Raw genomic sequence first — 10,820 nt, forward strand, 5'->3', positions numbered from 1 at the left:
TTACGGGTTTATATTCTTGACGCACATGTTCTTTGTGAAGATGAGTGCACTGAAAAACTTTAAGATGTCACTCGTGCAATTGACATTATTTTTGTTACACTTTATTTTGTCTCACAACAAAATAAATTAATACATACTTCACACATCCTCACGTTAATCTTTTAGTTAATCATAATAAACTAATATAATTTAATGTAAATGTGCGGATAAATTTTTTTATACATACTTCGTTACATTTTTTCTTATAAATGTTGAGACCATTTTTTGCATTTGAAGCTCTTTGATTTTGGCATTCATATTCAGTAGTAGTATACAGTTTTCATTTTACAATTAATGATATGCTCGTATCAGGACTAAGGTAACATGTCAAAACATACTACAATCTTAAATGTACTTTTAGTATGAAATACATATGTTTAATTTGAAGTCCTCTTATACTCTATAAAACATAATAATCTATCGAGACAACGACACACGAAAATCTGGAAATCGTCATGAATTCTTATTTTATGACTCTAAAATTCAAAAAACGAGGAACGGTCATGGCGAACTGATGATTATTGTTCATTAGGTCGTTTTTTATGGGTCCAGAAAATTTTAGAAGATTCATGGCCGGTCGCCCGAATTCATGCAGATAGTGTGGACTACAGCATACGAAAATCTGTCAATCGTCATAAATTCCTGTTTTATGACCCTAAAATGTCAAAAAACGAGGAACAGTCACGGCGAAGCGATGATTATTGTTCATTACGTCGTTTTTTATGGGCCCGCAAAATTTAAGGAGATTCGAGGCCGGTCACCCGAATTCATCCAGATGGCGTGGACTATAGCATACAAAACTTTCGAAATCGTCATGCATTCTTGTTTTATGGCCCTAAAATGACAAAAAACGAGGAACAATCATGGTGAACAAATGACTATTGTTCATTACATCTTTTTATGGGCCCGCAAAATTTTAGGAGATTTAGGGTCGGTCGCCCGAATTCATATAGATGGCGTGGACTAAGCACACAAAATCTGGGAATCGTCCTCAATTCCTGCTTTATGGCCCTAAAACGCCAAAAAATGAGGAAAGGTCATGGCGAAGCGATGGCTATTATTCATTAGGTAATTTTTGATGGGCCCGAAAATTTTTAGGAGACTCGGTGTTGGTCGTTTGAATCCATGCAGATGGCATGGACTATAACACATAAAAATTTGAGAATCGTCCCGCATTCCTGTTTTATGGCCCTAAAATGTCAAAAAATGAGGAACGGTAATGGCAAAGTGATGGTTATTGTTCATTAGGTCTTTTTTTTTGGACCCGTAAAAATTTAGTAGATTCGGGGCCGGTCGCCAGAATTCATGCAGATTGTGTGGACTATAGCACACAAAAATTTGGGAATAGTCATGAATTCTTATTTTGTGGCTCCAAAATGCCAAAAAACGAGGAATGATCATGGCGAGGTGATGACTATTATTCATTAGGTCGTTTTTATGGGCCCGCAAAAATTTAGGAGATCCGGGATCGATCGACCGAATTCAAGCAGATGGTGTGGACTATAGCACACGAAAATGTGAAAATCGTCCTAAATTTCCATTTTATGGTTCTAAAATGTCAATAAATGAGGAACGATTATGGAAAAGCAATGACTATTATTCATTAGGTCATTTTTAGGGCCCACAAAATTTTAGGAGATTCGGGGCCGGTCACCCGAATTCAAGTAGATGGCATGGACTATAGCACACGAAAATCTAGGAATCGTCCTAAATTTCGTTTATGACCCTAAAACGCCAAAAACGAGGAATGGCCATGAAGAAACGATAACTATTGTCAATTTGGTCATTTTTAAGAGATTCGGGTCTGGTCGCCCGACTTCATGCAGATAGCGTGGACTACAACATGCAAAACTTTGGGAATCATCCTGAATAGGTGCTTTATAGCTCTAAAACGCCAAAATTGAGGAACAGTCATGGAAAAATAATGAATATTGTTCATTAGGACATTTTTATGGGCCCAAAAAATTTGAGATTTAGGGTCGGTCGCTCGAATTCATACAGATGGCGTAGACTATAACACACAAAAATCTAGGAATCGTCTTGAATTCCTGTTTTATGGCCCTAAAACGCTAATAAACGAGTAACGGTAATGACGAAGCGGTGGCAATTATTCATTAGGTCATTTTTATGGGCCCGCAAAATTTTAGGAGATCATGGTCGGTCGCCAGAATTCATGCAGATGGCGTGGAGTATAGCACACGAAAATGTGGGACCGTCTTGAATTCCTGTTTTATGGCCCTAAAACACCAAAAAAGAGGAACAATCACGGCGAAGCAATGACTAATTTTCATTATGTCATTTTTATGGGCCCGCAAAGTTTTAGGAGATTCGAGGTTAGTCGCCCAAATTCATGTAGATGATGTGGACATAGCATACTAAATCTAAAAATCGTCCTGAATTCCTGTTTTATGGTCCTAAAATGCCAAAACATAAGGAACGATCTTGGCGAATCGATGACTATTGTTCATTAAGTTTTCTTATGGGCCCACAAAGTTTAAGAAGATTCAGAGCCGGTAGCCCAAATTCATGCAGACGGCGTGGACTATAGCACATGAAAATGTGGGAATCGTCCTTAATTCTTGTTTTATTTGCCCTAAAATACCAAAAAACGAGGAACAGTCATGGCGAAGCGGTGACTATTGTTCATTAGTTCATTTTTTATGGGCCCATAAAATTTAAGGAGATTGGGGGTCGATCGCTCGAATTCATGTAGATGGTGTGAACTATAGCAAACTAAAATTTGGGAATCGTCATGAATTCCTATTTTATGGCCCTAAAATGCTAAAAAATGAGGAACGGTTATGGCGAAGAGATGACTATTGTTCATTAGGTCATTTTTTTATGGGTCCGCAAAATTTTAGGAGATTCAGGATCGATCGCTCGAATTCATGCAGATGGCATGGACTATAGCACACCAAAATATGTGAATTGTTTTGAATTCCTGTTTTATGGCCCTAAACACAAAAAAATGATAAACGGTCATAAGAAGCGACCAGATTAGAGTTGATGAAGTTGAGGGGGCTATGCGTAAGATGAGCAGGCAAAGGGACCAGGCTAGATGAAACCCCGGTGGAGTTTTGGAAGAGTGCGGGCAAGGCAGGCTTGGAGTGGCTCACTAGGTTATTTAATGCCATTTTTAGAAAAAAAAAGATGCTTGAAGAGTGGAGGTGGAGCACGATGGTTTCTGTATATAAGAACAAGGGTGATATCCAAAATTGCAATAACTATTGGGGTATCAAGCTGCTTAGCCATACTATGAAAGTTTGGGAGAGAGTGGTAGAGCTAAGGGTGAGGAGAAATGTGTCTATTTTCGAGAATCAGTTTGGGTTTATGCCGGAAGGTTCAACTACAGAAGCCATACACCTCTTTAGGAGATTGATGGAGCAATATAGGGAGAGAAAGAAGGACTTGCATATGGTGTTCATCAACTTAGAAAAGGTGTACGATAAAGTTCCGATGGAGGTTTTGTAGAGATATTTAGAGGCTAGAGGTGTACATGTTGCTTACGTTAGGTTGATTAAGGACATGTATGATGGAGTAAAGACCCGAGTGAGGATGGTGGGTGGGGACTCAGACAACTTTTCTGGTTATGATGGGGTTGCATCAGAGGCCTGCACTCAACCCTTTTTTGTTTGCTCTAGTGATGGACGTACTGACGCGCCATATCCAAGGGGAGGTATCGTGGTGCATGCTATTTGCAGATGATATTGTATTGATTGACGAGACGCGAGATAGTGTGAACTCGCAATTAGAGGTATGGAGGCAGACCTTGGAATATAAAGGTTTCAAGTTGAGCAGGACCAAGTCAAAATACTTGGAGTGTAAGTTCAGTGGCGAAACTCAAGGAGGGGAAGGGGAGGTGAGGCTGGACTCGCAGGTCATCCCTAGGAGAGGGAGTTTTAAGTACCTTGGGTCTATTATTCAGGGGGATGGGGAGATTGATGAAGATGTCACATATCGTATTGGGGCGGGATCGATGAAATGGAGACTCGCTTAAGGTGTTTTGTGCGATAAGAAGGTGCTACCAAAACTTAAGGGTAAGTTCTACAGAGTGGTAGTCAGACCAATAATGTTGTGTGGGGATGAGTATTGGCCAGTCAAGATCACTCATGTCCAGAAGATGAATGTAGTAGAGATGAGGATGTTGAGATGGATGTGCGGGCACACCAGGTTAGATATGATCAGAAATGAGGTTATTCGCGACAAGGTGGGTGTGGCCCCTATTGAGGACAAGATGCGGGAAGCGCGGCTTAGGTGGTTTGGTCATGTGAGGATGAGGAGCACAGACGCCCCAGTGAGGAGGTGTGAGAGGTTGACATTGGAGGGCCTACAGAGAGGTAGGCCAAAGAAGAGGTGGGGAGAGGTGATTAGGCAAAACATGGCTTAGCTTCAGCTGACCGATAACATGACCCTTGATATGAAGGTATGTAGGTCGAGGATTAGGGTAGTAGAGTAGGTAGTCTAGAGTGTTCATAACTGTAGTATTGGCACACAGTCTTGCTTTCTGTTGGTAGTAGGTTTTTATACCTAACCGTTATTTTCTTTCATTGTTGATCACCTTACTGTCTTGTTATTTTTATTCTACTTTTATATGGCTTTTTGGTACTGTCCCTTCTTTTCTATATTTTCATTAATGTGTTACTTATACTTTCCTGAGCCGAGGGTCTATTGGAAATAAACTCTCTATCCTCACAAGGTAGGGATAAGGTCTGCGTACACACTACCTTCCCCTGACCCCACAATGTGGGATAATACTGGGTATGTTATTGTTGTTGTTGATCATAAGAAACGATGACTATTATTTGTTAGGTCATTTTTTATGGGCTTGCAATTTTTTTAGGAGATTCAGGGTCGTTCGCCTGAATTCATGCATATAGCTTTGACTATAACATTGGAAAATCTAGGAATCGTCTTGAATTCCTTTTTTATGGTACTAAAACGCCACAAAAAAAGGAACGGTCATGGCTAATCGATGACTATTGTTTATTAGGTCATTTTTACGGGCTCGCAAAATTTTAGGATATTCGGGGTAGGTCGCCCGAATTCATGCATATGGTGTGGACTAGAACACGAAAATCTAGGAATCGTCATGAATTTATATTTTATGGCCCTAAAATGCCTAAAACATAAGGAACGATCAAGGAAAAATAATGACTATTATTCATTTGGTCGTTTTTTACGAATCCGCAGAATTTAAGGCGATTTGGGGCCAGTCGCCCAAATTCATGCAAATGACGTATACTATAGCACACGAAAATTTGGGAATCGTCATGAATTCCTGTTTTATGGCTCTAAAACGCCAAAAAATAGGGATTATTTATGAAAAAGCGATTACTATTATTTATTAGGTCGTTTTTATGGGCCCGCACAGTTTTAGGATATTTGGGGTCGGTCGCCCGAATTCATGCAGATGACGTGGATTATAGCATACTAAATCTTGGAATCAAGTTGAATTCCTGTTTTATGGCCCTAAAATATCAAAAAAAATAGGAACGGTCGTGACAGAGCGATGACTATTGGTCATTAGCTCATTTTTATGGGCCCACATAATTTTAGAAGATCCGGGGTCGTTCGTCCGAACACATGCAGGTGACGTGGACTATAGCACAGAAAAATCTAGAAATTATACTGAATTCCTTTTTTATGGCTCTAAAATGCTAAAAACGAGGAACGGCCATGGCGAAGCGATGACTATTATTCATTAGTTCATTTTTATGAACCTGTATAATTTTAGGAGATTTAGGGTCGTTCGCCAGAATTCATGCAGATGGCGTGGACTACAACACATAAAAATTTAGGAATCGTCCTGAATATCCTTTTTATGGCCCTAAAATGCCAATAAACGAGAAACGGTCATGGTGAAACGATAACTATTGTTCATTGGGTTATTTTTGATGGGCCCGCAAGATTCGGGGTCGTTCGCTTGAATTCATGCAGATGGCGTGGACTATAACACAAGAAAATCTAGGAATCGTCTTGAATTCCTTTTTTATGGCCCTAATACGCCAAAAAATGAGGAACGATCATGGCAAATTGATGATTATTGTTCATTAGGTCATTTTATGGGCTCACAAAATTTTAGGAGATTCGGGGCATGCCGCCCGAATTCATGCATATGACATGGACTATAGCACACGAAAATGTGGGAATCATCATGAATTTTTGTTTTATGGCCCTAAAATGCCAAAAAATAAGGAACGGTCATAGAAAAGCGATGGCCATCAGGTCATTTTTATGGACCCGCAAAATTTAAGGAGATTTAGGTTCAGTTGCCCAAATTCATGCAAATGACATGAACTATAGCACACGAAAATCTGGTAATCATCCTGAATTCCTGTTTTATTGCCCTAAGCGCTAAAAATGAGGATTGTTTATGGAGAGGCGATTACTATTATTCATTAGGTCATTTTTTATGGGCCCATAAAATTTAAGAATATTTGGGGCCGGTCGCCCGAATTCATGCAGATATCGTGGATTATAGCACACGAAAATCAAGGAATCGTCATGTTTTCCTATTTTGTGGCCCTAAAACGCAAAAACACGAGGAAAGGTAATGACGAAGCGATGACTATTATTTCATAGGTCATTTTTGTAGGGTCCACAAAATTTTAGGAGATTCGAGGTCGGTCACCCCAATCCATGCAGATGACGTGGACTATAGCACACAAAAACCTGTGAATCGTCTTGAATTCCTGTTTTATGGCCCTAAAACGCCAAAAAACGAGGAACAATCATGGAGAATCGATGACTATTATTCATTAGGTCATTTTTTATGGGCTCGTAAAATTTTAGGAGATTTAGGGACGTTAACCAGAATTCATGCAGATGGCGTGGACTACAACACATAAAAATTTAGGAATCGTCCCGAATTCCCCTTTTATGGCCTTAAAATGACAAAAAATGAGGAACGATCATAGCGAAACGATGATTATTGTTCATTAAATCATTTTATGGGCACGTAAAATTTTGGAAATTCGGAGTCGGGTGCCCGAATTCATGCAGATGGTGTGTACTATAGCACACGAAAATCTGGGAATCATCATAAATTCCTGTTTTATGGCCCTAAAATATCAAAAAGGAGGAATGTCCATGGCGATGATTATTCATTAGGTTGTTTTGAATGGGCCCGCAAGTTTTAGGAGATTCGGGGTCGGTTGTCCGAATTCATGCAGATGATGTAGACTATAGCATACTAAATGTGGGAATCGTCTTGAATTCCTGTTTTATGGTCCTACAAAGCCAAAAAATAAGGAACGTTCATGGCGAAGCGATGACTATTGTTCATTAGATTATTTTTATGGGCCCACAAATTTTAAGTCAGAGCCGATCACTCTAATTCATATAGATGGCGTGGACGATAGCACATGAAAATCTAGGAATCGTCCTAAATTCCTGTTTTAAGGCTCTAATACGCCAAAAAATAAGGAACGGTCATGTCGAAGCGACGACTATTTTTTATTGGTTCATTTTTATGGGCCCACAAAATATAAGGAAATTCGGGGTCGGTCGCAAATTCATACAGATGGTGTGGACTATAGCACATGTTAATCTGGGAATCATCCTAAATTGTTGTTGTATGGCCCTAAAATGCCAAAAAGTAAGGAGCGGTCATGGCGAAGCTATGACTATTGTTTATTAGGTCGTTTTTATGGGCCCATAAAATTTTAGGAGATTTGAGGTTGGTCGCCCAAATTCATGCAGATGACGTGGATTATTACACGCGAAAATTTGGGAATCGTCCTAAATTCCTATTTTATGGTCCTAAAACGCTAAAAAACGAGGAACGATCATGGCGATTCGATGACTGTTGTTTATTAAGTTATTTTTGACGGGCTCGCAAATTTTAAGAGATTCGCGCCCGGTCACCCGTATTCATGCAGGTGGCGTAAACTATAGCGTACGAAAATCTGGGAATCATCCTGAATTTCTATTTTATGGCCCTAAAATGCCAAAAATGAGGAACGGTCATGACGATGACTATTATTCATTGGGCCTGCAAAATTTAGGATATTCGGGACTGGTCGATTGAATTCATGCAGATGGCGTGGACTATAACATATAAAAATCTGAAAATCGTGCCGAATTTCTGTTTTATGGCCCTAAAATACCAAAAAAATAAAGAACGATCATGGCGAAGTGATGACTAATGTTTGTTAGGTCATATTTTATGGGCCGACAAAATTTAAGGAGATTTGGGACTGGTCGCCTGAAATCATGCAGATGACGTGGACTATAACACACGAAAATCTAGAAATTATTTTGAATTCCTGTTTTATGGCCCTAAAATGCCAAAAATAAGGAACGGTCATGGCGAAGTGATGATTATTATTCATTAGGTCATTTTTTATGGGTCCGCAAAATTTTAGAAGATTCGAGGCCGAATACAAAAATTCATGCAAATAACGTGGGTTATAGGACACGAAAATATAAAAATCGTCTTAAATTCCTGTTTTATAGTTAAAGGCAAGATGGCTTGGTAAGTAGACATCAACTATAAGTTCATTCTCTTTTTTTTTTCCCTCTCCTTTTTAATCACGATTTTGTTAGATCATACTACAAGTTAAGTAGAAGGCTAGATTATATCCCTGGTGTAGTTAGGAATACGTTTTGGAGACTGTACAAGTAAAGCTGACCAAGTTGAGCCTCAAAACTCACAAAATATTCTTCCCGCGACTAACAACGGAACCAAAATTTCCATTAAGGGAGTCAATAAAAAGAAGTAAATCAAGAAAGAAGCTAAAAGGTATATATATATATATATATATATAAAATTTTCTGATAAAATAATGTCGATCCTTGAATTATATAGAATGTCACTTCTTATATACATGCGGCTCCACCACTGCAACTCAAACTTCGTCCATTCTGAGAGAAAATACGTTCTCCCATATATTGATTTATTCAATATTTCCCTACTATTTTACTAAAATCTATGAGAAAACTTAATAACTTTACAAAATTTAGCCATAATAAGAAATAAAAAGTTGTTATGTTAATTACATGTAGTTTTATATGTAATTGAAGCACATTCCTACTCATCATTTTAGAATAAAATAAATATAAAATTATTTTCAGTAGTTAATTTTACGAGAAACCCGATAAGGAATCCGCCCACCTATGATTCCAGAAGTATTTCTTGTAAATTTAAACGTGCAAGAGAAAATAATCTTTTCGTTTAAGTATTGGTAAGTGTGGATTTAAACATTTATCAGTACTTTCTTGTTTTAGTATTAGTCTAAAAGTGTTGATTTTTGTCTCCAAATCTAATGAAATTGTTTGAATTGCAGGTGCACTGGAGAATGTGATCTCAATAAAAAAATATATCTCAAAGAGGAGATGTTCCAACTAAGATCAGCAGAGAGGAAGTGTGCAAAGAACAGTGTGGTCCGCAGAATTCTATATGTGGCTGCAAAAACAAATGCAGCCCGCAGAAAATGAAATGCGGCCGCAGACAAAGATCTGGAGCTTAGGGGAATTTCGGCAGAAGTGCTATCCGCAAACCAAAAAGCACGGTCACACTTGGTCCGCAAAACAGGTTCGCACTAACGATCCTGAAAGATCGGAGAAGATGCAACCGAACAAAGTCTGAAGCCTCTTCAAAGTGCGTCCTCAGAACTCATCCAACTGAAAGCACTCGCATCAATAACCTAGCAAAGTGCGGACCATATATATAGTGCGGCCGCAAAATCCTCCAAAGGGTATTTTTGTTAGGAATTTAGAAGCACTATAAATAGACGTGAAACACCTTTTTAGGACATCTCTTTGTATTGTAGCATCGACTGGTAGTTATTTTTCTTCTTTTCATTTTTCTATGTCCATTGCTATGCGTAGCTAGATTTTATAATGGTTGTGCTCCAACCCTAGTGTGTAATATGTGTTTAATATTAATGCTTGCTATTGATTGAGTTAATGTTATTTAGCCTTGTTTATGCTTTATAGTTAGAATTAATGGTTGCAAAGATTGATTCATTCCTATTTGACTTTGTTCTTACTTGAGAAAGAGGAATTTAGTCTAGAAAAATTTGCTAACAAGAAATTGAACTAGTTGAAGTATCGATTAGTTTAATTAAAGGATTTGAACTAGAGATGGGGATAATCTAACTTGGACTGATATTCAATTGTTTTGATTGTTACTTATTTGGACTTGAGAGAGCCAATTTAGGCATAATCACTCTTTAACCGAGAGGTATTGAGTGAGTACGTGTGTATTGCAAGTCATAACAAACTCCGATCTATCAAGCAAGCATAGATTTACTCTACCCATTAGGTTTACACCTAGGTTAAGGTTACAACCCTAGGCTTTTCTCTATTTGATAAAACTTCAAAAACATTTCAAACATTACTTGTTCATTAGTTAGTCAAATTTCTTAGTAGTTTAATTTAGAAGAATTGGTTCCCACTTTTGTTTGGAAGCTAAATCTAGTTATTTCGAGTTTCTCTCTTAAGTATTTACCTCAACACCTATTTTAAACTCCGGGTGGATTCGACCCCGACTCGCATTTGGTCTTTTATTATAACGATCGTTTCATATTCCTTAACTGAGGTGTGAATTGGACGTGATCAAGTATATAACTCTTTATTATTGGAAGTGTGAAAAAGGAATGAGGTGGACCTAAAATCATATTGCACCAAGTTGTCTCGAAAAATCTATAGATTCTTGGAATCGATGAAGACTTAGCTAAAGGTATGATACTATGGAAGAGAAAAATCCATATAGATTTTAAAGTGTTCTAGGATGTATCAGACCTTGTCTAGTAGAGTCTTTTTTATCGTTGGGAAGT

Source organism: Nicotiana tomentosiformis, chromosome 4 (assembly GCF_000390325.3).
Source record: "Nicotiana tomentosiformis chromosome 4, ASM39032v3, whole genome shotgun sequence".
NCBI classification, from domain to species: Eukaryota; Viridiplantae; Streptophyta; class Magnoliopsida; order Solanales; family Solanaceae; genus Nicotiana; species Nicotiana tomentosiformis.